This window comes from Protopterus annectens, chromosome 2.part1, assembly GCF_019279795.1.
Source record: "Protopterus annectens isolate FY-2018-M chromosome 2.part1, PAN1.0, whole genome shotgun sequence".
NCBI lineage: Eukaryota > Metazoa > Chordata > Ceratodontiformes > Protopteridae > Protopterus > Protopterus annectens.
Window position 1 is genome coordinate 924,464,159 of NC_056729.1, and position 25,354 is coordinate 924,489,512.

Here is a 25,354-nt window from a genome sequence, read left to right on the forward strand (position 1 = left end):
TAGGAAGAAACGCTTCCCTAATCCCTTTAATGGTGTGGGACGTAAATTACCTTCTTCCATCAGTAACGAAAGTAAATCTCTGTTCAGTGAGTTAGAGAAGAATATGTGGAAGGAAACGGCTACGTATATTTTAACATATGTGGCTTACAAAAGTATGTTGATCTGGAAATAACACCAAGGGGGTTAAGAGAGTGTATAACAATCCAAATTACACAAAAGAAGATTTACAAAAAGCACTCTCATTGCTCTTGCAACGCTATTGCATCCGGCTTCATAAATGTAAAATTTTGATTGAGCGATTTGATTGAAAGTGATACAGTTGTGGACAGCGCCAACTTCGAATAAAAGTGGTTTGTGAAAAATCTTAATGCCTGTACTCCTGCTTCAATTATGGGCACCTTCTTCCATCAGTAGCAGTAAAAATCTCTGTTCAGTGAGACAGAATATGTGGAAGGAAGCGGCTCGTTATTTTAACAACATAAACTTACAAAGTATGTTGATGGAAATAACACCAAGGGTTAAGAGTGTATAAGATCCAAGCGGCCTTATTTTTTACAACGATACAGACATCGCCTTTCCTTAAAGGGTTGCATCCATCCATGATGTGATGTATTTCAGATGGGTCTAAATTTTGGTTGAGTTAAATTAAGAGCGCAAACAATGGCGCACTGGGTATGAGACTTTTTGTTGAAAATAAATCTGCCAGTACCACCCACTCCTGCTTCAGTGCTTGGTCAATAATTACCTTCTTCCATCAGTAGCAGTAAATCTCTGTTCAGTAGGTTAGAAGATATTGGAAGGAATATGAGAAACTAAAAGATTATGAGAGTTTGCTGCTTGAAGAAAAAAGGTAAACTATTGAGGGACCCACGCGATTATGAGAGCAACAAGGCTTTTGTCTATTGAGGGACCTGGCGAGGACTCTGAGATTGTAAAGGCTTTTCAGATCCAATCGGAAGAAACGTCATCGGGTTCATTTTCAAAATGACTACGAAGTGAAGGTAATCATATTCATAACATAGTTTTCAGCGTCGGAAGGGGGTTATACGGCTATGAAAGAGATAGATAACATTAATACTGATTTTCCAATATTACGAAAACCTCAACAGTCTGAGAGATTTCACCAAACTTTTAGGGGGGATACCGAAATACCCGCTGAGGTTTCCAGGGTAGAAAACGAGAGGGATGCACAAGGTTAGGTCAAAGAGAACAATTTCCACATGGCGATTACAAAAGAGGTAGATGGTGATGTTTTTTCTTTACCTCTGAATGTTAATTATGTTATTAATTTGTCGGGACAATCTTTTACAGACATTGAGTTATCTGTTCTTCATAAGGGACTCAAGTTTATTTCAACTGTGGTATCACGTATACATGAAATAAAAAGGGACATTTATAGATTTGGTAGGAAGCTTCAGCTAAAAAGTTTTTTCTATAATAATGTTAATGCTGTGTCTTCTTTAAATAACTCTAATTCTTCATGTGATAGTTTTCACACGTGCATCTGAAGAAATATATGATGCTTATTTTAAATTTGATACTAATTGTATTAAGCAAAATAGCAACTTTGTTCCTCCAGTCCTTAATAATGATGTCATGCATTTTGTTAATTTATTAAATTTTTCTATTGAATATGTATTTGAAGAATATATGAAATATAGAGCTGATATACAATATAACTTATGTTTTAATGAATGGCAGGCTTTACTTAAATTGAGTAAAATGAATGAAATTGTTTTTAAGCCATCTGATAAAGGTAACAAGCTTGTTATTATGCATTATTCCCAGTATCTTAGAATGTGTATTGAACATTTAAATGATGAAAATGTTTATGAAAAGGCAACACATACTTCGTACAACCATGCTTTAAAGGAATATGATGAGTTACTTGAAAAAGGTGTAAGGTTAGGATATTTTTCTCATATGGATTTAAAGAAGAAATTTAATAGTGAAGGTTGTAAGATGGCTTACTTCTACTCCCTTCCTAAAATACACAAAAGTTTAATTTCACCTCCAGGGAGACCTATTGTGTCAGGATGCAATTATTTTTTACATAACTTAGGTCTTTTTTTACATATTTTTTTGTTAGCTAAAGTCAAAACTTTACCTTCTTATATTACTGATGTTTCTGATTTTTTAGAAAAAATTAATGAAGTGAAATGGAATGAGCAAATGTATTGGATCACTATCGATGTTAAAAGCCTATATACAAACATTAGTCATCAATTTGGTATGGAGGCTGTTAGATTTTTTCTAGGGGATTATCCTGTAACAGAATATATTTTAGAGCTCATTCACTTTTGTTTGATTAATAATTTTTTTGAATTTGACAATTGTTTGTATCGACAAAAACGAGGTACAGCCATGGGGGCAGCTTTTGCCCCCATGTATGCAAATTTAGCTATGGGTTTATTTGAATCAGAATTTTTATATAGAAAATATTTTTTTCAAAATTATGTTATTAAATATTTTAGGTTTGTGGATGATTTAATTTTTTTGGTTGAAGGTGGTGAAACTTTAGTGGATAATTTTATTTTAGACCTAAATAAAAATAGGTTTTCTTTGGAATTTGATGGGGTGAAAAAAGGTACATCTATTCCTTTTCTTGATATTATTTTGAATATTGTTGATGGTAAGAGCTTAGTAACTTCTGTCAATAGGAAGTTTGATGGTGGTACACAGTATGTGTATGGCACTAGTTGTCATCCCCCACATACGTTGGAAGCCTTGCCATACAGCAAAATCCTTAGGATATCCAGATTATGTAACAGTGAAGTTGTTTTTAATAAGGAATTGAATTTATTAATGCATACTTTTAGCCAAAGGGATTACAACAAGCAAGTTATACAAGATAGTTATAATAGGTTTTGTGGTTATAGGTATAAAAAAAATTGTTCCCAAAACTCATAATAGGTGTTTAAATGTACCTAATAGTAAAGTTAATTTGAGGGATATTTTATATTTTGTTTCAACTTATGGTTGTTTTAGTGATGAAATGTCTCTGCTAGTTAGTCATTATTGGAATTATTTTAGTTCCTTACACAATGTGTCTGTATGGTTGGATGTTGATTTACGATTTTCATATAGAAGAGGTAGGAATATTAAAGATGTTTTAGTAAAGAGTAGATTTGAGGTGCCTGTGGTTAGTGTACAACACAACCTGTTTTATAATGGTACCTTGAAGTGTGGGAGATGCAAGGCTTGTAGTTTTGTGGTTAACAAATTTTCCCATATTAATAATGTTAGATTTAACACTCTTGGTGCCTTTAACTGTAACTCTGAAGGGGTGATCTATGCCCTTAAATGTCCGTGTAAGAAATTTTATATTGGTGAGACCAAACGGGCATTTAAAGTTAGGTTGTTGGAACATGCTAGGGACCTTACTAATAATAGAGAAGCAAGTTCTGTAGCTGTACATTTTAGGGATTTTCACAATAGCAAAAATGAAGAACTTCAAGCTACAGTTTTAGAAAAAATAAGTTGTTCATGGCACAACATTTCAAATATTAAACAAGTTTTATTATATAAGGAAGCTATGTATATATTACAATTTAATACCATGTACCCACAAGGTCTTAATGAAGACTTAAATTGGAGAGTATTTATTTAAAATTTAATTATTACAAATTGTTTTATTGATTTATTGTTTTACCAATTAACTTTGTATATATAAATGCAGTGTGTTTTACATGTCCTTTACTCCTTGAAGGCTCAAGCCGAGATGTCAGAGGAATAAATTTGTCTTTTTCTGTGGATTTGTGGATTCTTTGAGAGTTGTTATTCTTTACTATTGGCAGTTCTTTGGTTGTTCATATCCCCCATGTAGTGACTCTGGATGTGTCCAAGCAAGGCAAGGAGCAGTTATACATTGTAAGTGTGCAGAGTATCTCCCCATCCAAAGTAGACACAAGTACTACAGTGACTTTTCATCTGTCCTTGATTTTGCAGAATGTTCTGGTTTCTGTTATATTTTTATATTGTTGATTTATGCATATTATTATTCAGAAAGTGCCTGTTGCTCTGTGTTTAAGTAGCAGTGCTTTAATGACCCTGAGGTAAACTTGTATGAGATTGTAACTTGTAAGATGCAAGTAAGCTTTAATAAGCATACTGTTAAAGAATTGCCAACATTGAAAGGCTTTCTGTTGTTGCCATGCAGAGAATAATTACATAACTAGATAACGTATAAGCCTTGGGTATTGAAATGCATATGACAGTATTTGTAATAAAGGACAGGATTACATTATTTTAAGAAGCTCATTACATTTGTTGGAGACTTGCAGTCATCTTTGCAGGCTTTACCTGTAAACTAAGCAGAATGCCAATCTATCATGTATGGTCCATAACCTGTGCAGTAATCCTTTAAGCAATATATCTTGAGCTTGTTTCTTGTTTGCTTTTCATTTTTTACTTTCATCATGTTTTCCCCATGAAACAAGTAGATAGTTGTTATCAGGCAGCAGGTCTTTTTTGGATAAGAAACATTTTTACAAGTGGAGGTATCACAAAGATTGCTATTTTCAGCATGTTACTTGGTACTTTTATAAAGCTGAATGTAAATTATAATTAGAACTGCAGTGCGAGGAGAAGTGGTTTGAGTTGAGTACTGCTTGTTTTTCTTAGACTTGATTTTGACTGGCATTCCAGTAATGTATTTAAAAAGTAATTTATTTTATCATGCCTCACAACCTTTTTGTTTCCATCTAGATATTAGGTAAGCTGTCATTCAGACAATGCATTGAAATATTTTTTTCTTCTACACTTAACTTTGTCTTAATTGAACTCTCATAATGACAGTTTGGCAGCATATTTAATTAAAGTTACAGTTTTTGTTGTTTTGAGCATAGCTCCTTCCCTTTCTAGTTGACCACACCACTTCCCATTGACCCCACCAATTCAGCTGTCTCCTGCAGCCCCCCTTTGATTTGAAGTCACCAGCCGCCACTGGTGTGTGTGTGTGTGTGTGTGTGTGTGTGTGTGTGTGTGTGTTTGCGTGTATCTGCACACACAAGAGGTTTGCAATAGGTTGTACACTGTATGATTTTTCAAAGTTTTAACAACAGCAAGTATTATTTTAATATTTATTTAATTGATCCCAGTCAACATCTGAAGTGTACATAACCACAGAATTTGCTTTAATTGCTGAAGGTGTGTGTGTGTGTGTGTGTGTGTGTGTGTGTGTGTGTGTGTGTGTGTGTGTGTGTGTGTGTGTGTGTGTGTGTACGTGCGCAAATGTGCATGTGGTGCTTGTTTGGGTAGGTTAAAATAAATTATCGTGGACAATTATTATTTTTATAATAGTACACTCTGATAGCTGAGATATGTACAGTCAGTACATTTGACTTTAATTGCTAGGTTTGAGGAGATGTAAATACAAGTGACTGACCTTGCCATCATTTGGTCAAGTTAAGAAGTCATTATCCTGGCTTTGCAGAACTAGTGTGCATTTATGTGAACCCATATGGAATACTTTACTGCTGATGTTTTTTTTTTAAACACAAAATTCTGAGCTATGCAGTGTGAATAATGTTGATGTAATAGATGGATTTGGTAGATTCCTCTGATGAAATGACTGTGTGCAGTGGGGGTATCACATCTAAAAGTAGCAATTTGTCTATATATATATATATATATATATATATATATATATATATATATTTAAAAAAAATCCATCACAAACATTAGCATTGTACACAGTAAGTGATATCCTGTACTTGTTTGAGCAGGATGTGTGAAAGCATCTGATCACTGGCACACTGAATAGCATTGCCAACACACAGGGCTTGGTTCTGTGGTTGAGTTTTTGGCTGTGATTCCTTCTTTGAGGAGTCTGCTTGTACCCCTTGTCTCTGTGGCTTTCATCCATGTGCTCTTCATTCTTCCATCACTCCTTCAGCTGTGTAATGCATGCATGTGGCTGTTTGCATTTTTGCTTTCATCCTTATCTGGTATCAGAGGTGTACACAGAAGGTAACTATCTTTTTAGAGGGGTTGGCAGGTTGACACCACATAGGATTTATATACCTTTACAAGAATTTGTCATCTCAATGACTGTCATGGGGGGAAGAGGAAATGATGTGTTAACATGCCATGCTAGTGGGAAGTTTGAACTATCAGTCTCACATTGTCTTAGCAGTGATATGTTTTTCTGATTTATTTAGATTCTTTTTACAGTTTGAAGTTTCAAGTGCTGTTGCTTCAAAAGGGTAAAATGCATTACCTTTTAAAATACTAGAAAAAAGGATTTTGATTCCTATGACTCTGCAGTGAATGACCATGATGTTTGGAAGTGATGTTTGAGAGGCACTACAAGGAAGACTGTACAGTGTAGTCCAAACAATAACAACATTCTTACTAGAAGAGGCAGTAAGAAATCTTGTTTTCCTCTTTGGACAGAAAAATAGATCCCTGTCAAAGGAATCTTTTCCAGTGATAAACTGTACATTTTTTTTCTAGTTGCCACAGGAACAGGTGCACATAATTCAGACGCTTGAGAAAGCAAGTACGCAGTCATATACATAACCTGAAGAGTCCTGCTTCAAAAAGAGTGGTCTAAAAAACACAGGGTACAAGACTGAACCCTGTTTTGATAAAGAACTTTGAATCAATTCTTAATTCAGGTACTCTTACTGGCTTTACCTGTAATGATTTGATACATAACAATATTGTAATTCAAACTACATGTGAGACATCTAAGGAGGGGGAAAATGAAGCTGGGTCTGCAGTATCAGAAAATCCATCTGTATGGGCAGTTTATCTAATGAAAATAAACTGTGTTTCCAGTATGACAGAAGATGTTAGGAATATGACAGAAAAAAATAAGGAGATAAGAAAAAGACACTTGCAGAACAAGTTACTCATTTAAATGATTGTAAAGAACAACAGGATGTAATGGAGGCAGATATATTTGAACTAAAGCAACACAATTTGAGTTTAAAACGACTCCAAGCTTTCTGTGGAAATAGTAAATCTTCACGGCAAGTTGATTTTTTCAGAAGCACACTCAGACAGATGTAGTTTGAGATTTGTTAGGATATTTGTGTCTTTAGGTAACACTGTCTTTCCTCAGAAAACAGTAACTGATTTTTTTTTTAAATTCTAGTGGTTAAACATCTAGATGCCTTCTTGAGTAATGCAACAATAAACCTAGCTTATAGGTCACTTCTGCCACCTGAAAGGAATAGAATAATTATAGGCAGGCTATCACTGTTGTCAGAAAAGAATAAAATTTTGACAGAAGCCTTTAGATTTGAAAATCTATATTTCATCAATCTTCAGTTAATACATTTCAAGATCTTCCACCAGACTTAATTATGAGAAGAAGGGTTTTTAATGATATAAGGCACTTGTGGAAAAGGGAGAAAAATCAAATATATATATTTTGCTACACTTCAAATACACTATAACAAATTGACTATAAAGTGTATTTCCGTTCAAGAGATGCAAGCAATTCAGCTATTTCCCTGTAACTGACAGCACAAGTATGGAATGCTACCTCATGTTATGGACTTTTTTTTGGAGGGGGGAGACTATGACAATGACGACTTCATGAAGAGTAAAGGGGGTGTGATTTATGGTGCAATTTTACATATATATTCTAGAAATAAATTATGAATATTGTGTCGGTTAATGTAAATTAATTAAATCACCCAATTAAAATAAATAGTTTGATGAGTTTTTTGTCAGAAATAACTTCAGGAGATTCATCTTCTAAAGGGAAAAATATTATATTTTTGTCTAAGATTAGACCCTTTGCACAAATTTGTGTTAATTCTAATACTGATAGTAATAATTCAAATGATGTGGCAGTTCTAGTGAGAGCAGCAGAAATTGATATTGTAGATCAATATGCAGGTGCACAAGGAAGAATGCTATTACTAAAGTTAATAATTGGGAAACTAAAATTTGTTATTGGATCAGTTTATGCTCCTGTCATGGAATATGGAGAATCCTTAAATGATCTTAAAATGTCCTTTGGTTAAATTTAATTTGCAAAATCTTATTCTTGCAGGGGATTTTAATATACATTTATTCCTGAAAAAAAATTATTTATTTATTGACATTTGTTGACCGGGAAAGTCCACTGGGTCATAAACACATTTTCAGTGGAGGCCCAGGGAGAAAAGCTCCACAGGTAATCGAATAGTGTACAGAACAAATACAAAGTGAAAGAGATATACATACATTAGCATAGGGTGGGGAGTAGTGGTATATAGTTATTACATAATTATCAGACTGTATGGATACATAATATACTTTCAATCACAATGAAAGTAATCATAATCATTAGTAAATTGCACATATAGGTAGGAGAAACAGTCATATAGAGGAGGAAGAAAATATAACAGAGGGTTAAAGAGTAGGATCTGAGTAGTTAAGTGTGTGAAGTTAAGGAGGCTTATGCTGCATTTCACAGGTACAGCTGGGATTATTTAAATAGTGGGTTTTTAATGCAGCTTTAAAGGCTGTAAAGGAGTCAAGTTGAATAATGCATGAGGGGAGGCTCTTCCATAGTTTGGCAAAGTTGTAGGAATATAGGCATTGTTGTGCTTTTTTGTTGGGTTAAGCTACATTTAAAAGTGTCCTTTCTGAAGACTGGAGGGTTTTAGTTGGGGTGCATGTGTGTAAGATAGACTGAAGTGCAGGACAGTTTTGAGGTAGCTTTGCAGCAGTGTGAGCGGTTGGGCATGTTATAGGCGAATTTTGCTGTCTTGTAGTAGCAAGATTGCAGCTTGTTACTGAGGGATGTATGGAGGTTGGTGAAAATGGGGCTTCCATACAAGAGGGATGGGATAAGCAAAGTGTTTGCTAGTTTTATCTTAGTTTATCTAGGTAGAGTTTGTCGATGTAGTTTGCCAAGTTTAAAATGTGTTTTCTTAGTTGTATTGAGAATGTGTTGTTCAAAAGATAGTTTCTTATCAGTAGTGATACTTAAAAGTTTTGCAGGTAGCACCTGTTCTGTTTTTGTATTGTTATGTGAAAAAATCTTGAATTCTGCAGGTGGAGGTTTTGATGAAAATAGTAATGATTTAGTTTTTTTTTTTGGAGTGACTGGCAATGAAACTAAAATAGTGGAATTTGTGATATTATTCCTGGAAGAGGCTTTTGGTTAACCACCAATGCCACAGAGCTGAGTTACACACCTTTAGATTGAAAGTGTAAATATTAGCTAGCTGTGATTATTTTTCATAACAGAGTCAATTTATTCTTTGGTAGCTGGAATGAAAATTCCTCCTAAAATACTATCAGATGATTCAACCATAATGCATCAAGTTAAGTTTAGAGAAAGTGTCAGTGTTGGGCTAAATAATGGATTTAATCATAAGTTATTAACAGTGTTTAAAGAAGAAATCAGGAAACAGATTTCTTGAATTTTGGGATTATGAAAAGGATTCATTTATTTCTTTTCCATTGCTGTGGCTTATATATTTGGGATGGTACTCCAACTTTCTAAAATGTTATAAGAAAAAGAAAACTATAAGAGACAATTATCTCACCTACAGATAGCTATAGATTATCTCTGATGGTAGTCAGTTGTGAAGGATATATCTCTAAAAGACGAGAAACATTACAACATTACAAGAGATTTCAGTAGCTCATTCTGAGAAGTTAATGAGCAATGTAAAAATATATTTTTGTATGAGAAAGAAGTGGAAGGATTTTTTAGCATTAATATGCATCAACAATATCTTAAGTAATATAAACATTTCATCATCTGATTATCTTATCATGGGTCATTTTCTACATATTTTACCATTATTTACAGTGTGACTTCAGTCTCTTCACATCAAGATATTAGGCAATTTTTAATTCAAGGTAGCGTTCCTCCTTTACAGTTTACAGGGTTTAAACTAAAACTAGAGTAAGTTAGAAAAGTAATTAACAAAGCCCATATAAAAAGCTAAAGACCTAATGGCCTCCCCTTTAAAATTTATAAACACATTCAAAATGTATTAATTCCATGTCTGTTAAAATGATATAGATTTTTTTAAATAATTTATCCAATTTCTGAAGATCATTATTTTCCTTAACAGAAATAATTTTGTTAAACCTTTAACTTTAGTAGAAAATTACATACCAGTAGCCTTACTGATAAGTTTCTAGCCAGGTTATTAAACATTTATTCATTTATTTTACATTTATTGACGGGGTTAATCTGACTTAGCTTAAGAGCCCTTTTTCAGCGGAGTGCCAGGGAGTTGCGCTTAAATAGTTATTAAATTAAATAGCTATGCAATAGCAATGCTCCCACATTTAATTTATTCTAATCAGTTTGGATTTCTACCTGCTAAAAACATGACATTAGCCTTGCAAATCTTACAAGCAATACAACTGTTTATTTGAAATGAAAAAGGACTCAAGTCAAAACAAAACTGCATTTGTGTAATAGGTGCTTATAAAGTATTCTGTTCTATAAGTAGAGAGTACACACTTTAAATCTTAAACTTTTTGGATATTCCAAAATATATTTTTAATATTGTATGACATTATTTATTGAAACTCATTACCAAATCATTGTAAATAAAAATTATCTAACATTCTGCAAAATGTGAGGGTAGTCCATCAAGGCTGCCCTTTGTCACCTTCACTTTTTTTTTTAAGCAGTAGACTCAATTTTAAGATTTTTAGATGATATTATTTTAACTCTATCATATGTTCTGGAATGTCTGGAAAATTTTTCAAAATTACAGGTTATATAAGAAATCAAAGGTTATTTAATTAACTCTTCAAAACAATGATGGTGTTTTAAAAAGAAGCAGCCAAGATTAAGCTAAGTTAGCAGTATCAAACAAATTAATGATTCTAGGTTGAATTTTACAAGATTAGACCCACCCATTGTGGAAGTACAAACTGTACACGCTCACACACACATTACATATTTATGTATATATATATATATATATATATATATATATATATACATACACATATATGACACAGTAGACAATATGGAAAAGAAGTGTTCTAATGTTAAATTATCATTTGCCAGACAAACCAGTATGTTGAAACTTAAAATGTACTTTGGCTAAGCATTTCTCCAGCATATTCATGGTGTAGTAAAATTTAAAAAAATGTTGAAAGTTGAAAAAATGTATATTGAGATGGGGATCATCCAGGATACCTTTGTGTACATTATTAAGTTCAATTTCAGAAGGTGGATATGGAGTTAATGATCCTTTGATATCCCTTGGTATTCATTTTTTTGTTAATTGGCAAAATCTTGAAGATAAATTTCATGAATTTGTCTCTGGGCTGCAGCAAATATGCCATTTTACCTTTTTGGGTAGTGTACAAGCTAATCCATCAAGGCTGTCAACTTAATTGCCATTCCGAAAATTGTAAAAAAAAAAATTACATATATATAGTTTCACAAATTTCATTTCACTGAATAGATACTCAGTTAGACATCTGGGTACCATTCATATTACTTCAGAGAATTTCTGCATAATAATAGTTGGGAAATTACGTGATCATTATGGTGATACTTTAGAAATAAACACATTACTTAATTTGATATATTCCACAATAATACAAATATGTTTTAATAGCAAAAGAGATATACAAAGTTATTTTATTTCAAAATTTTACTGAAAAAATAAAATTATTTTATTTGAGAAAAAAAGTCCTGCTTAAACTGAATAACGCTACAAGAGTCCAAAATATATTCAATCTGTATAAAACAGAGGAATAGAATAAAGAAATTGTAGTGCCATTTGGACCTGAAGAAATTGTAAGGCTTTGCAAATTCTGTAATTTGTTCTTCTATCCTTTAGAGATTGAGTGATCATCAGAAAACATTTTGGCAGTCGTACTGGATCCCATCAAAAATTAGACAGTACAAAGAAATGTTGGCATGATTATGGTTTACCTGAAAAATGGAAACATTGCCAGTGTTGGAGTCCTAAAATATTGCCTGGGTGGGAAAAACATTTGTGTTAGCAATAAAAAAAAATAGTAAATAGTAAAAATCATTTTCTGGAATATTCTTGGGACATTTGGATTTTATGTATAATACAATTTCTTTTTTTTCTTTAACAATCTATGCCTAAGATAATGGCTCTCGGTATTGTTACAAAATGAATTATATTAGAAAATTGGAAACAATTTATTCAAGACATTCATTTGTTTCCAATCGATAAGTGGCGATTTACTTGTAATTGTTTTATGAAATGTGACAGGGCTGACTTGTAAATACAAAATGAATAGTTATTATTGATAGTTATATATTTAGTTTGTTTTTTTCTCTCTCCAAGTGAAGCGGTCACGGGAACTAGAGAGAATTGTTTTCACTGGCCAGTTATTACAGAAAGCAATCAGTTTTATAGCTGTTGCTAAGCAATTAGCAATGAGGCACAGACTAAAACAGATTTGCTTTCATTTGCTCAGTACAGACACCAAAAAGCTAGGAAGACAGAGTAACTTTGTTGTTGTGTCTTTCGGCTTATCCCGGTTAGGGGTCGCCACAGCGGAACTTCGATCCGCTAATGTTTGGTAGTGGATTTTTACGTGCCGAGTTACCAGCCCTGACGCACAACCTTCAACAAAGGCATGCCCATTCACGCATGCCTTCACACAGAAGATGCTCTAGCTGAGAATCGAACGGGACAACAGAGTAACTGGCATATACAATGTGATGTGATGGTCAAGAGAAACAGCAGTGACCAAGTTGGTCCTTTGAGTCCAAGGACTACTCCTTTGGGTGTAATGTCATAGCCACTTTCCAACATGGGGCAGGCAGATATTTGACTAGTTAATATACATCAAAGCTTATCATGTTAAACTTGCTTACATTGCACAATGGCAAAATTCTCAGTGAAAAAATTCACAGATGTGTGCCTTGTGGCAGAGCTCCTGCTTTTTAAGGGGCAGGGATTTATGTAATGTCCACAGCCTCTGAAAGGAAAGAAAAAGACAAAAAAAACCCACTGATATCTTAAAGTAGTATATGGAGGTAATACAGTCAATAGATAGGTAGTTAGCTATTCCTGGAGTTGAAGGTATGAATACAGTGAGTCTAAACAAGAAGAACATTACGTGAACACCAGACACTCATTATGTGAGGTGCTGAGCTACCATGCCCCCAGTAATTATATAAACCAACTCTGAGTTCGCAGTACAGTGAGGAAAGGGCAGGTTTCCTTATAGCTCAGTTACTGGTAAGTAAGTATTTGTTTACACTTCCTTTATGTTGTCCAACTATTATCTTTCTATGAAAATCTTTACGATGATATGGCCATTTGATTAAACAAAGTTTCGACGATTGGTATTTGACGAACAGCAGTTCAGTGAACATGCTGTTCAATAATTAATCATAGACCGTTTTTTTGAAATGGTAACTGAAATAGTTGATTTTGGTTATGTGGTCCACATGGCATTTTTCAACCTACCATGACATATGATACAATCTCCTCTACATCACAAACTGGTGAACCTTTACATCAATGTATATTTGTGAGGTGAATAAAAATGTGATTGTTGGACAGAACAGATGACATTAGAGTTGCAGGTGCCATCTCAGAAAGTAAAAATGTCTTTCACATGTGGGATACCTCAACATTTGATACTGGATCCTTTTCTGTTTTGGCATGTATTTTTCTGATATACAAGCCTGTATCCCCAGTCTCTGTATGAAAAATTCCCTGATCACTTTAAACTAGTGGTTGTTATTCAAGCACCAACTGAAGTGAAGGTATTTCAGGAGGTGCTGGATTGCACAGACAGCTAGTTAAAGGAAAATTGCCTCAAACATAATCCCAAAAGTTGCCCATTTTTGTAAAATAAATAATTCTTCAACAAAACACATTGACAATACCCTGTTAAGACTAACATTGTTGTTAGAGATCTAGGCACCATTGTGAATAACTCCCTATCATTTGAGCATTTTAACTTCACTATAGTAAAAAAAAAAATACTTCTATCTGTCCCTATTGGTAACCAAGGGTATCTCATGTACAATGAGAAACGTCTTACTTCCACTGTACTCATCTTGTGTCTGGCTTATTGTGGAATATAATGCCCCCCTTTGTCGTATATCTATCAAAACCTATCATTCTGTTGATGAGACCCATGAAGTTTTTTCTCCAAAACCTTACAGGCCTTAACTCCCTTAGTTATCCAGGAAGATTGGCCTCCTTTTCTCAATGTTCTCTTTCCTGTAAACTTTTCTGCATCAAACTATGTTTAGCTTTTCAGGCCATAAAAGACCATTATTATCCTATATCTGCTGTGCCTACATTGAACTAATGGTTCCTCAAACACACATTCAAAAGCCCTTAATCTCTGTGAACAATTAATAGGACACATTGGGGAAATATTTTTATCCCAGAGTATTCCTAAAATATGGCACAAACTACCACACCATATTTAGAAAAACAGTTCATATTTACATTCATAATTAACCTATTTTGTTGGATGTGCAGTCACAAATTTCCCATGTGTCTGTCTTTGAGGCTGGAGATGACTACTGCAGTTAGATTTTCTGGACTAGGCTGAAAATGATATGATGAATGTTTTTAGTTATCTACCTCTGAACTTCAGCCCTCACATCTTTCTTTCTTTCTTTCTGTGTTAACCAATGAACCTATAAGAAATACACCCTGGGAATCACTTCTGTGGCTCTGTTCGACAGGGGTACAGGTAGATAACTTTTTTGGGTGGCGTAAGCCAGGAAACCTTGGCTTACTTAGGCCCTTGGGCTGATAGCCTAGTACCTACCTATGAACCTGTGTCCTTCCCAAGGCAATTATTTGTGACAAAACTAAAAATAAATAAATATATACCAGTGCTGTCGACTTTTCCTTTCTGAATGTTCCATATTAACATAATGTATCTTCTTGTCCAGTACCACACCATTCTTTTGGTATATATACTGTTCTAATGTATCAGTATGCTTAACTTTTATGAACGGTTGTCATTTTAAATTAAAATATTTTGTTGTGTCTAGCACGTTCTTTACTTTGCCCATTTTTTTAATGTACAAACGGTAAACAGAATTCTTTGGATGACATGAGTAATGTTTTCAAGTTTCATATAAATTAGTTTTTGTTTTTAACCTTGAAACCTATTTCTATGTATTTCTGTTGTTTAAGTGGTTAACATGTATTAATTTTTTTCTGTAGTCATATTGCTATCTGTGGCAGTTAATAGGGTTGCACAATGCCAGGGCTTAGAGTGATATCTTGCTCCTCCAGCAGTGGGACTGAAGGAGACAAAATGCCAAAGCAAGAAGGCATCACATAGTTTTCTAGGAAATATATTGCATCTTGCAGACTTTTGTACCTAATATGTCTGAGCTAACTGTGCCTGTAAAATATCTGTTAGTACAAAGTGTAGCCTTGGAATACAGGTATGAACAGGTAAAAGCTTTGAAATGAATGAGAAACTAGTTTGTGATTATAGGTTCATAGGTAGGCACTAGGCTATCGGCCCAAGGGCCTACGTAAGCCTAGCCAATAAGGTTCCCTGACTTACGCCACCCAAGAAATTTATTTTCCTGTGCCACTGTCAAGCAGAGACACAGAAGTGATCCCCGGGGTGTATTTCCTATTTCCTATCCAGTCAAGATTTTTCTTGAAGAGTGCTAATGAAGAACTTTGCTTGATATAGATGGGTGGGTAGCCTGTTCCAGAGTATGGGAAGTCTCTGGGACAGGAATCTATCCCTCCAGCATGTCCTGTTTATTGTGGTGACAAGGTTTAGCTCCCTAGAGCGTGTAGCTCGGAGGGATTGGGATTTCTTTAGGTGTAGCATGTCCAACAGTTCTGGGTTTGACATAGCTTTATATGTTAGGCAAAGATCACCTCGGAGTAGGTGATATGCTACAGAGTAAAGCTGGAGTTTTTTGAGGTGGTCAGTGTAGGGCATTTGTTTGAGGCCAGTAATCCTCTGTGTGAGGTACTTCTGTGGCCTTTTCATCTGTTGCAGATGTCTTGTGAGGTACATTCCAAAAGGGGCGTTGTACTCTATAATGTGTCTAATGAATGTTGAGTAGAGAGGAACAATGACCTCTTTTTTCCTGGATGAGAACAATTTTATGATGAGGTGTGCCACATAGAAGGACTTCCTGACTACTGTGGCGATGTGACTATCAAAGGAGAGACTACTGTCCATCTGGGTCCCAAGGTCTCTTATCACGCATTCGGTGTTAAGTAGATTGCTGCCTATGTGGTAGTTCATGGGTACAGAATTTTTACCAAAGCAGATGACACTGCACTTTTTGGCATTAAGCTTGAGGCCATGGCTCTGACATCAGGCATCTGTCTCAGCGAGGCCCTTCTGTAGGATGTCCACATCATTTGGGGACTTGACTATGGCTCCTAGTTTGCAGTCATCTGCAACCTTTATTAGCCAGAGGCCTTCTGTGTTAGCCTGTACTTCAGAGAAGTAGATACCAAACAGGAGAGGTCCCAGGACTGACCCCTGTGGTACTGCACTTGTCACTGCTTTGAGGTCAGATTTGGAGTCTGCAACTTTTACAGTGTGGGTTCTGTCAGTGAGCCAGTTGGCAGCCCATCTTGTGACGTAGGGATTTATATCAAGTTTAGTGAGTTTAGCTATAATTCCAGAATGGGGGATGGTGTTGAAAGCCTTGACGAGGTCAAGATAGGCTGTGTGAACCACCTTACCCTCATCTACGGCTTTGGTGACTGCCTCAAAGAAGTTGATCAGGTTCAGGAGGCATGATCTGCCTTTCACAAACCCGAACTGGATGGGATCTAGAGTTTGGAGGTTATCAATGTCTTTGTTTATGAGTTCCATGAGGATACGTTCCATGGCCTTGCAGACCAGGCTTGTCAAGCTAATAGGTCGATAGTTCCCGGGATCAGTGGTGGCTCCCCCTTTGTGGAGTGGGATAACTGTTGTTGTGTGCCATTCAGTGGACACAAAGCCTGATGCGAGGCCATTATTAAACATGGTGCTTAAGTGGGGAGCCAGTTCATTTTGAAGTTTGTGTAAAACGTAGCCTGGGATGTTGTCTGGTCCCATGGATGCTGTGTTTCTGGCTTTAGAGAGTGCAGCTTTTACCTGCGTAGTTGTGATTACAGGGACTCTGCATTCTTCCTGTATAGATATGGGCCCTTTAGGGGGTAAAGTTAGCACTGAACCTATCTGTCAGGATGTTGGCAATATCAGTTGGTTCTGTAATTTTCTTGCCTTTGTGCTATAACTCAGAGCAGATCTGGGTGTTGCCATTGAGATTCTTGACATAGCAGTAGAATGCTTTGTGGTTGTCCTTGGAATTGGTCGTGATTTTATTTTCGTAGCTAGCTTTGGAGGATCTTATAAGGGATCTCAGCTTCTTACTGAGGCTGACCAGGGAGCTCCTCCACTCATGGGATTTTACTCTCTTTTGCAACAGTTTCTTCCTTCTGTTGTACAGTTTGTTTATGGCAGGGGACCACCAGATTGGCTTCCTTTTTTGGAGGATAGTGTCTTGGTTCTGTTTGGGATAGCACGATCCATGCACTTGTGTAAGTGTTTATAGAGTGCATTTGTGTAGGATTCAGCAGTTGTAACTGTGTTGTCCATCTGCATGGGTGTCATGAAGTTCACCACTTCTGTCTTAAGAAGCATGAAGTTGGCTTTCGAGAAATTTTTTACTGTGGTTTCCTTAATGGTGGGTGGGGTTTACTTTGTAAAATAACATTTGAGCAGATACCAGTCAGAATGACATAGGAACTGTGATCTTAAAAGAGAATAGACAAGATGCCTGCGAGTCAAGTGTACTTACTAGCGCAGCAGATATGTTCTTATAGAAAAGAAATTATTTGCAGTGATGCACGGATGTAAGACATTATGGTAATATTTATGCGGTAAAGGAGTTCAGGTGGAAATAAACCATAAACATTTGCAAAACAAGATAAAAGAAATAGCAGATTATATTATTTAATCTACAAAAAAATTTGATCTTAATGTATAACGTAGATCAAGTAAGGAACTAGTAGCATATGAGCAGAGTATATTTACTAGAAAAGCATGAAGAATTATCAGAAGACTTGAAAGATTTTTAGGTTATATCTCAGTTATCAGTGACAGAGGAAAAAGACTTTCATAGATGTGCTGTTACTCATTTAGAAATGTAACTGCTGGATGACATTGCAAATAAAGGATGGCATGAGAAAAATCATTAGTAAGGAAAAAATTCAGTCGTCTTGAACTTTCGGCTAAAATCATATGTGGTTTTCTTTCCAAGAAAAATTAAGGACAGTACTGAGGACTGGGCCCTTGATATACACTGAGTGTGGATTCACTTTTGAGTTTATTGAGAGGATGATAGCATCCTCCCCTTCAAGACTGTCAACAGGACTTCCAGCATTACCAGCTCCACTGAGAGATGCCTATCATTTGTCTCTCAAACCCATTCATTACAGTTCCCAGGGACAACAAAGCTGTATCCTTCAGAGATTCACAGCATGTGCAGTCTGATTCTTCTGTGCTCTGACTAGATGCAGCTGGAAGTCCACAGGAAGTGAACATGTTAAAAAGAAAGATGAACTCTCCATCAGCATCTGTTACATCAAAAACTGACTTGGATGAAAGAAATAGCTCCCCCTTGTCCCCTCCGGAAGACATCATGTTTGGAAAATTCATGGAACTAATGAAAAAGAGGGGATCTTGGCCATCATACCACCCTTTCAGGATAAGTACACACTCTTTGAGGCATATCGCTCAGCTGTCTTTACCTCTTGGGTGGTCCCGCCTGCATAACATCATATTGACTTGGTCACCAGGAGGGTATGACAGTAGTTTGATACAAAAGAATCCATTCCAAGGAGGCTAATTAATGTTTTGCATCCCCTTAGAATAGTCAGTTCTAGTCTGAAAGTCATCTGCTGAATTCCATAATTGCTGCAGCCACCACCAAGACAGAACATATGGAGGAGTCTTCATCTGTCCATCCCCTGAAGAATTTAGAATGGGAAAGCGCATCTACATCTCTGGCACCTTTGCCCTGAAAATGTTAGTATTTAACTCACAAGAACAATTTTCAAAGTAATCTAGCCAAGCAAGCTATGGATACTTGGTGTAACCCCATGATTCAGGACTGTTATAAATAACTGAAGACTACATTGAATACCATGCTCAACATTACAAATATGTTCCTGCATCTGTACCATAATGCAACCAGTTCAGCAGCAAAAGGCAGAAAGTACTGGCATAATGTTTTTGCACTATGTTTGGCTCCACTGCATTATGCCAGTAGGCACTGGAATAATGCTTTGACACCATGTTTAGCTCCATTTTATAGACAACTTTAAGATATTCTTTACAAGCAACCTATCTGACAGTTTCTCAGTCTTCGGACCAACTGTAATAGAAAAACTGATGAGGTGCAAACAAGAAGGGAAGACGCTATATACTATGGGAGTCAAATTTGAAAACACGTTAGAGACCCTTCAACAAGAATCAGAAGGTTCTAAATTCCTGTTGTTCCAGACTTCCCAGTATCAGTCCTTTGAACCCCGCTTCTGATAGGGGTGTCCATGGCAGAGTTAGCCCCTTTAATGGATGCCAACCATGAGGTTGAAAGGCCACCATATCAACAGCTGACACTACTAAATATTCCACCCCATCAGATGGATGCAGTTCTTCAGGAGGTGTCATCCCTCCTTTCAAAAAAAAACATCCAGGAATTAATTCCCACCAGACCACAGAGGGTCAGGAGTTTATTCTAAGTTATTTTTGTTCTAAAGAAGAACAATAACCTTAGGCTATTTCTGGATCTCAGCAACCTAAACCTTTTTGTAAAAAAAGACCCAGTTCAGAGTGGCCATGGTGTCAGCGATCTTGCCCTGCTTGAAAGCAAACAACTGACTAAATATCTAGTACATCCATAAAGATAAAAGAAGAGTCCAGGAGATTTTGATATTTTTGGATAAGAGCCGGTCATTACCAGTTCAGAGCCTGCCCCTCCCCGGGTTGTTCACCAAGTGCATCGTGGTATTTGCAGCCCACCTTACAGCTAAAAGGGATCAGGGAGGAGTTCTCATACCTAGATGATTGTCCCTTAGCCACGAAAAACAGTGTGTCTTTACTAACAGCCAGAGATTATTTTATTTACAGCTCTGTCTGTTCTTGCATATCTCTGCAAACTACCAAAAATATCAGCTGTAGCACTCTAAGCAAATCGTTATTGGATGCCATCTTGACACGTAATCATGTCAGGGGTCTATTATTTCAGAAAGACTACTTATTGTATGATGTTGAATCTAAATCTTGTGCTACCATCACAAACCTTTGGTGGTACAGGTCTTAAGAGCCCTCTGCCTCATGGCTGCTGCAGTTGCAGTGGTACAAAATTCAAGACTGCATATAAGAATCCTCCAGTGGATGTTCACTCGGTGGTAGACCCCGCCCCTTCAGCCACTGTTAATTTAAGCCATTCCTTGCAGGAATCATAGGTTCATAGGTGTGTACTAGGCTAATGGCCCTGGAGCCTTTACAAGCCTAGCCCGTAGAAGTGCCCTGGCATTGTGCCACCCGACGTTAGTTCTCAGTGCCTCTATCAAGTACAGCCACTGGAATGATCCCTGGGGGTGAACTTTCTATTTCCCATCCACTCATCAAGATTTCTGTTGAAGAGGACCAGTGAGGTGCTCTGCTTGACATGTATGGAAGTCTATTCCATAGCATGGGAAGTCTCTGGGTTATGAACCTGTCCCTCCAGCATGTTCTGTTGATTGTGGTAATGAGGTTGAGGCCCATGGAGCATGTGGTGCAGAGGGATTAGGTTCATAGGTAGGTACTAGGCTATCGGCCCGAGGGCCTACATAAGCCTAGCCAACAAGGTCCTCTGGCTTACGCCACCCAAGAAAGTTATTTTCCTGTGCCACTGCCGAGCAGAGACACAGAAGTGATCCCCGGGTTGTATTTCCTATTTCCCATCCACTCATCAAGATTTTTCTTGACTAGTGCTATAATGAAGAACTTTGCTTGACATAGAGAATTGGGATTTCTTTAGATGTAGGATTTCTGATAGAGCTGGATCAGACATGGCTTTGTAAGTCAAGCAGAGATCTCCTCTTAGTAGACGATATGAGACAGAGAATAGCTGGGATTTTTTGAGTCTGTCTGTTTAGGACTTGTGTTTAAGGCCTATGATCCTCTTCATGAGGTACTTTTGTGGCCTCTCCAGCTGTTGCAGGTGCCTAGTGAGGTACATGCCAAAGGGGGCATTATACTCTATGATTGATCTAATGAGGGAAGAGTAGAGAGAAATGATTACCTCTTTCTTCCTGTATGCAAAATCCTTGGTAATGAGATGTGCCACATAGAAGGACTTTCTGACCACAGTGGCAGTGTGGTGGTCAAAAGGAGAGGTTGCTGTCATCCTGTGTCCCCAGATCTCTTATAACACCTTCAGTGCTCAGTGGGCACCCATTGATGCATAATTAGTGGGAACTGAGTTTTTCCCAAATGGGGTGATGCATCTTTTGGCATTAAGCTTAAGGCCATGGTTTCAACACCACTCATTGGTCTTAGTGAGGCCTTTGTGTAGGATGGCTGCATCATTTGGGGAGTTAATAATGGCTCACAGCTTGCAGTCGTCTGTGAACTTGGTCAGCCAGAGTCCCTGCGTGTTGGCCTGTACTTCTGAGAAGTAGATGCCAATCAGGAGAGGACCCAGGACCGATCCCTGTGGGACTCCATTCGTGACTGGTTGGCAGTCTGATTTGGAGTCTGCTACTTCCACACTGTAGGTTTTATCTGTGAGCCAATTTGCAACCCACCTAATGATACAGGGGTTGATGCCTTGTTTGGTGAGTTTATAAATAATTCCTGAGTGAGGAATGGTATCAGAGGCCTTGGCCAGATCGAGATAGGCTGTATGAACTGCCTTACCTTCATCCACAGCTCTGGTGACTGACTCAGAGAAGTCAACCAGGTTGAGCAGGCATGATCTACCTTTCACAAAACCAAGTTGCGTAGGATCTAGAGTTTGGAGCTTCCCTATATCCTTGTTAATTAGGTCCAAGATGATGCGCTCCATAGCCTTACATATCAGACTAGTCAGGCTAATGGGGCGATAATTTCAAAGGGTCTGTAGTCGCTCCTCCTTTATGGAGAAGGTTGACTGTAGCAGTGCGCCATTCTGTAGGGACATGCCTGAGGTGTGGCTGTGAGTGAATAGGGCACACAGTTGTGGTGCCAGTTCACTTTGTAATTCATGTAGAATACAGCCAGGGATGTTGTCAGGTCCCATGGAAGCTGTATTCTTGGCCTTGGACAATACAGCTTTTACCTGTGTTGCAGTAATGCTAGGTTCCTGGCATTCTTCCAGTATTGAGATTGGTCCTTTGGGGAGAGAGAGGCATAATGTTGGCACTGAATCTGTTGGCTAGTATGTTGGCAATATCTTGGCTCAGTATAGGAAGTACCATTGTGCAGTATCTCAGAGCAAACCAGGGTATTGGCGTGGAGATTCTTGATATAACTATAGAAGGCTTTGTGTTTGTTTTTAATGTCTGCCGCAATTTTGCCTTCACAGCTGGCTTTGGAGGTTTTGATGAGGGATCTCAACTTTTTGTTGAGGCTGATAAGGGAATTTTTCCAGTCTTGGGACTTAACCTTTTTCTGCAACGGTTTCTTCCTTCTGTTGTAGAGTTTATTAATGGCAGGGGACCACCAGATTGTCTTCCTTTTTTTGGAGGACAGCGTCTTGGTTCTGTTTGGTATGGCTAGTTCCATGCATTTATATACGTGTTCGTACACTGCATTGGTGTATGATTCGGCAGTCATGCATCTGTTTTCCATTGGCATGGGTTCTGCGAAGTTAGTCACCTCTATTTTAGGAGTCCAAAGTCAGCTTTGGAGAAGTTTTTCATGGTGGATACCTTTGCGAGGGATGTGGGGGAGATGTGGATTTCCATGGTGATTAGTTTGTGGTCAGATCTAACCAGGGAGGAATTGACTGTTGGTGTTGTTGCCCATGTTAGTAATAACCAGGTCAAGGATGTTGCATCCTCTAGAGGGGGTAAAAATGAGCTGGTCCAGGGCATTGGAACTGATTAATTCCAGGAAGTGTTGGGCCAGTACATTGGTGCATGGATAGTTTTCCCATTTGATGGAGGGGTAGTTGAAGTCACCTAGTATGAGAGTGTTGGGTTTGATCTTAATAGTTTCCAGAGTGCTTAGGAATGTGGAGTGAGAGTCTTGGGACATGGTTGGCAACCTATATCAGGCTATGACCTGAATTGCTGTCTTACCCAATGTTAGTTGCACCTGCAGTATTTCAGATGCGTTATGTTGGGCTACTTAGGTTCATAGGTTCATACTAGGCTATCTGCCCTAGGGCATTTATAAGCCTAGCCAGAGTGTGTTTGGCTTTCGCCACCCATTTTAAATGAATTTTGCCATGCCCTTTTTCGAGGTTAGTATACTGTGCCTCTGTCTAACAGTGGCACAGAAGTGATACCCCGGGGTAAACCTACGATCTCCCATCCACTCATCAAGATTCCTCTTGAAGAGAGTCAATGAGGGACTCTGCCTAACCTGGACTGGGATTTTATTCCAGAGTGAATGGAGCCTCTGGGTTATGAATCTGTCCCTCCAGCATGTCCTATTTATTTTAGTGCTGAGGGTCAAGTCTCTCGAGCGCGTAGCTCAGTGGGATTTGGATTTTCTGAGGTGCAGCATGTCCATTAATTCCAGGTTGGACATGGCTTTATACGTCAGGCACAGATCGCCTCTGAGCAGGCGGTATGCCACTGAGTAGAGCTGGAGTTTCTTTAACAGGGCAGCATATGGCATCTGTTTGAGCCCTTTGATCCTCTTGGTGAGGTACTTTTGGGGTCTTTCCAGTTGCTGCAGGTGTCTGGTAAGGTACATCCCAAAAGGGACATTGTACTCAATTATGGGCCTGATGAGGGATGAGTCAAGAGGCACGATGACCTCCCCTGATCTAGATGTGAATCCCTTCATGATTAGGTGGGCTATATAAAATGTTTTTCTAACCACTTTGGCCACGTGGTTTTCAAATGAGAGATTGCTATCAACTTGGGTCCCCAGGTCCCTAATTACTTCTTCTGTACTTAATGGATTACCACCTATGTGGTAATTTGTGGGCACTTTGTTTTTGCCAAAGGGGATGACTATACACTTTTTGGCATTTAGCTTGAGGCCATGGCTCTGGCACTAGTTGTCTGTTTCTATGAGGCCCTTTTGTAGGATGCTTGTGTCGGCTGGAGAGTCGATTATGGCGCCTAGTTTGCAGTCATCTGTGAACTTGGTCAGCCACAGTCCTTCCATGTTGGCCTGTACCTCCGAGAAATATATACTGAACAAGAGAGGTCCCAGGACTGAGCCTTGTGGGGCACCACTTGTCACTGGTTTGGAGTCTTGATACGGATCCAGTGTCTGTAGGTCCCCAATATCTTTATTTATTAGGTCCATGATGATCCTTTCCATAGCTTTGCAGACCAAGCTAGTCAGGCTTATGGGGCAATACCAGGATCTGTTGAGGCACCACCTTTGTGGAGAGGGACCACTGTTGCTGTACGCTACTCTTTGGGTACATATCCTGTAGTAAGGCTGAGACTGAACAGTAGTTTTATGTTTGGGTTTAGCTCTTCTTGGAGGTCATGTAGGACACAGCCCGGGACACCGTCTGGTCCCATTGATGCTGTGTTTTTTGCTTTGGAGAGGGCGGCGCTTACCTGAGCATCTGAGATGTCAGGGGGGCATCACTCTGCTGGGATAGATATTTGCCCTTTTGGTGGGGAGGGGGGGGGGGGTTTGCGCTGAACCTGTCAGCTAGGATGTTGGCAATGTCTGTGGGTTCGGTGTATTTTTTGTCATTTTGGACTAATTCCGAGCATAGCTGGGAATTCCCACCCGGGTTCTTAACATAACTAAAGAAAGCCTTGTGATTATCCTTAGTGTGCTGTGCAATTTTTCTCTCAAATCTGGCCTTAGACGATTTTATGAGTGCCCATAGTTTTTTGCTAATACTGATCAGAGATGCCTTCCCTTTTTGGGATTTTGCTCTATCATGTAGTAACTTCCTCCTACTATTGTATAGTTTATGGCTGGGGTCCACCAGACAGGATGCCTGCCTTTGGAGGATTGGGTCTTGGTTTTATTTGGGATTGCATGATCCATGCATTCCTGAAGGTGTTCATAGAATGTGTTTATGAAGGATTCTGCGGTGTGGGCCATATTTTCCATAGGCCAGGGGGCTTTGAAGGATTCCACCTCGGTTTTGAGGAGTGTGGTTTTCTGGGCAGGGGGTGGGGTCGGGATGTGAATATCCAGTGAGATTAGTTTATGGTCTGATCTTACCAGTGAGGGATACACTTCTGGTCTGGAGCATAGAGCCCCCATGTTGGTGATGATCAGGTCCAGTATGTTTTCC

General features: G+C 38.0%; 1 protein-coding gene across 1 annotated transcript in view; it reads left to right on the forward strand.

The window, feature by feature from the left end:
• Positions 1-25,354, forward strand: part of TRAPPC11 (trafficking protein particle complex subunit 11) — a 2,455,228-nt gene that overhangs the window by 1,987,139 nt on the left and 442,735 nt on the right. The window lies entirely within an intron of this gene.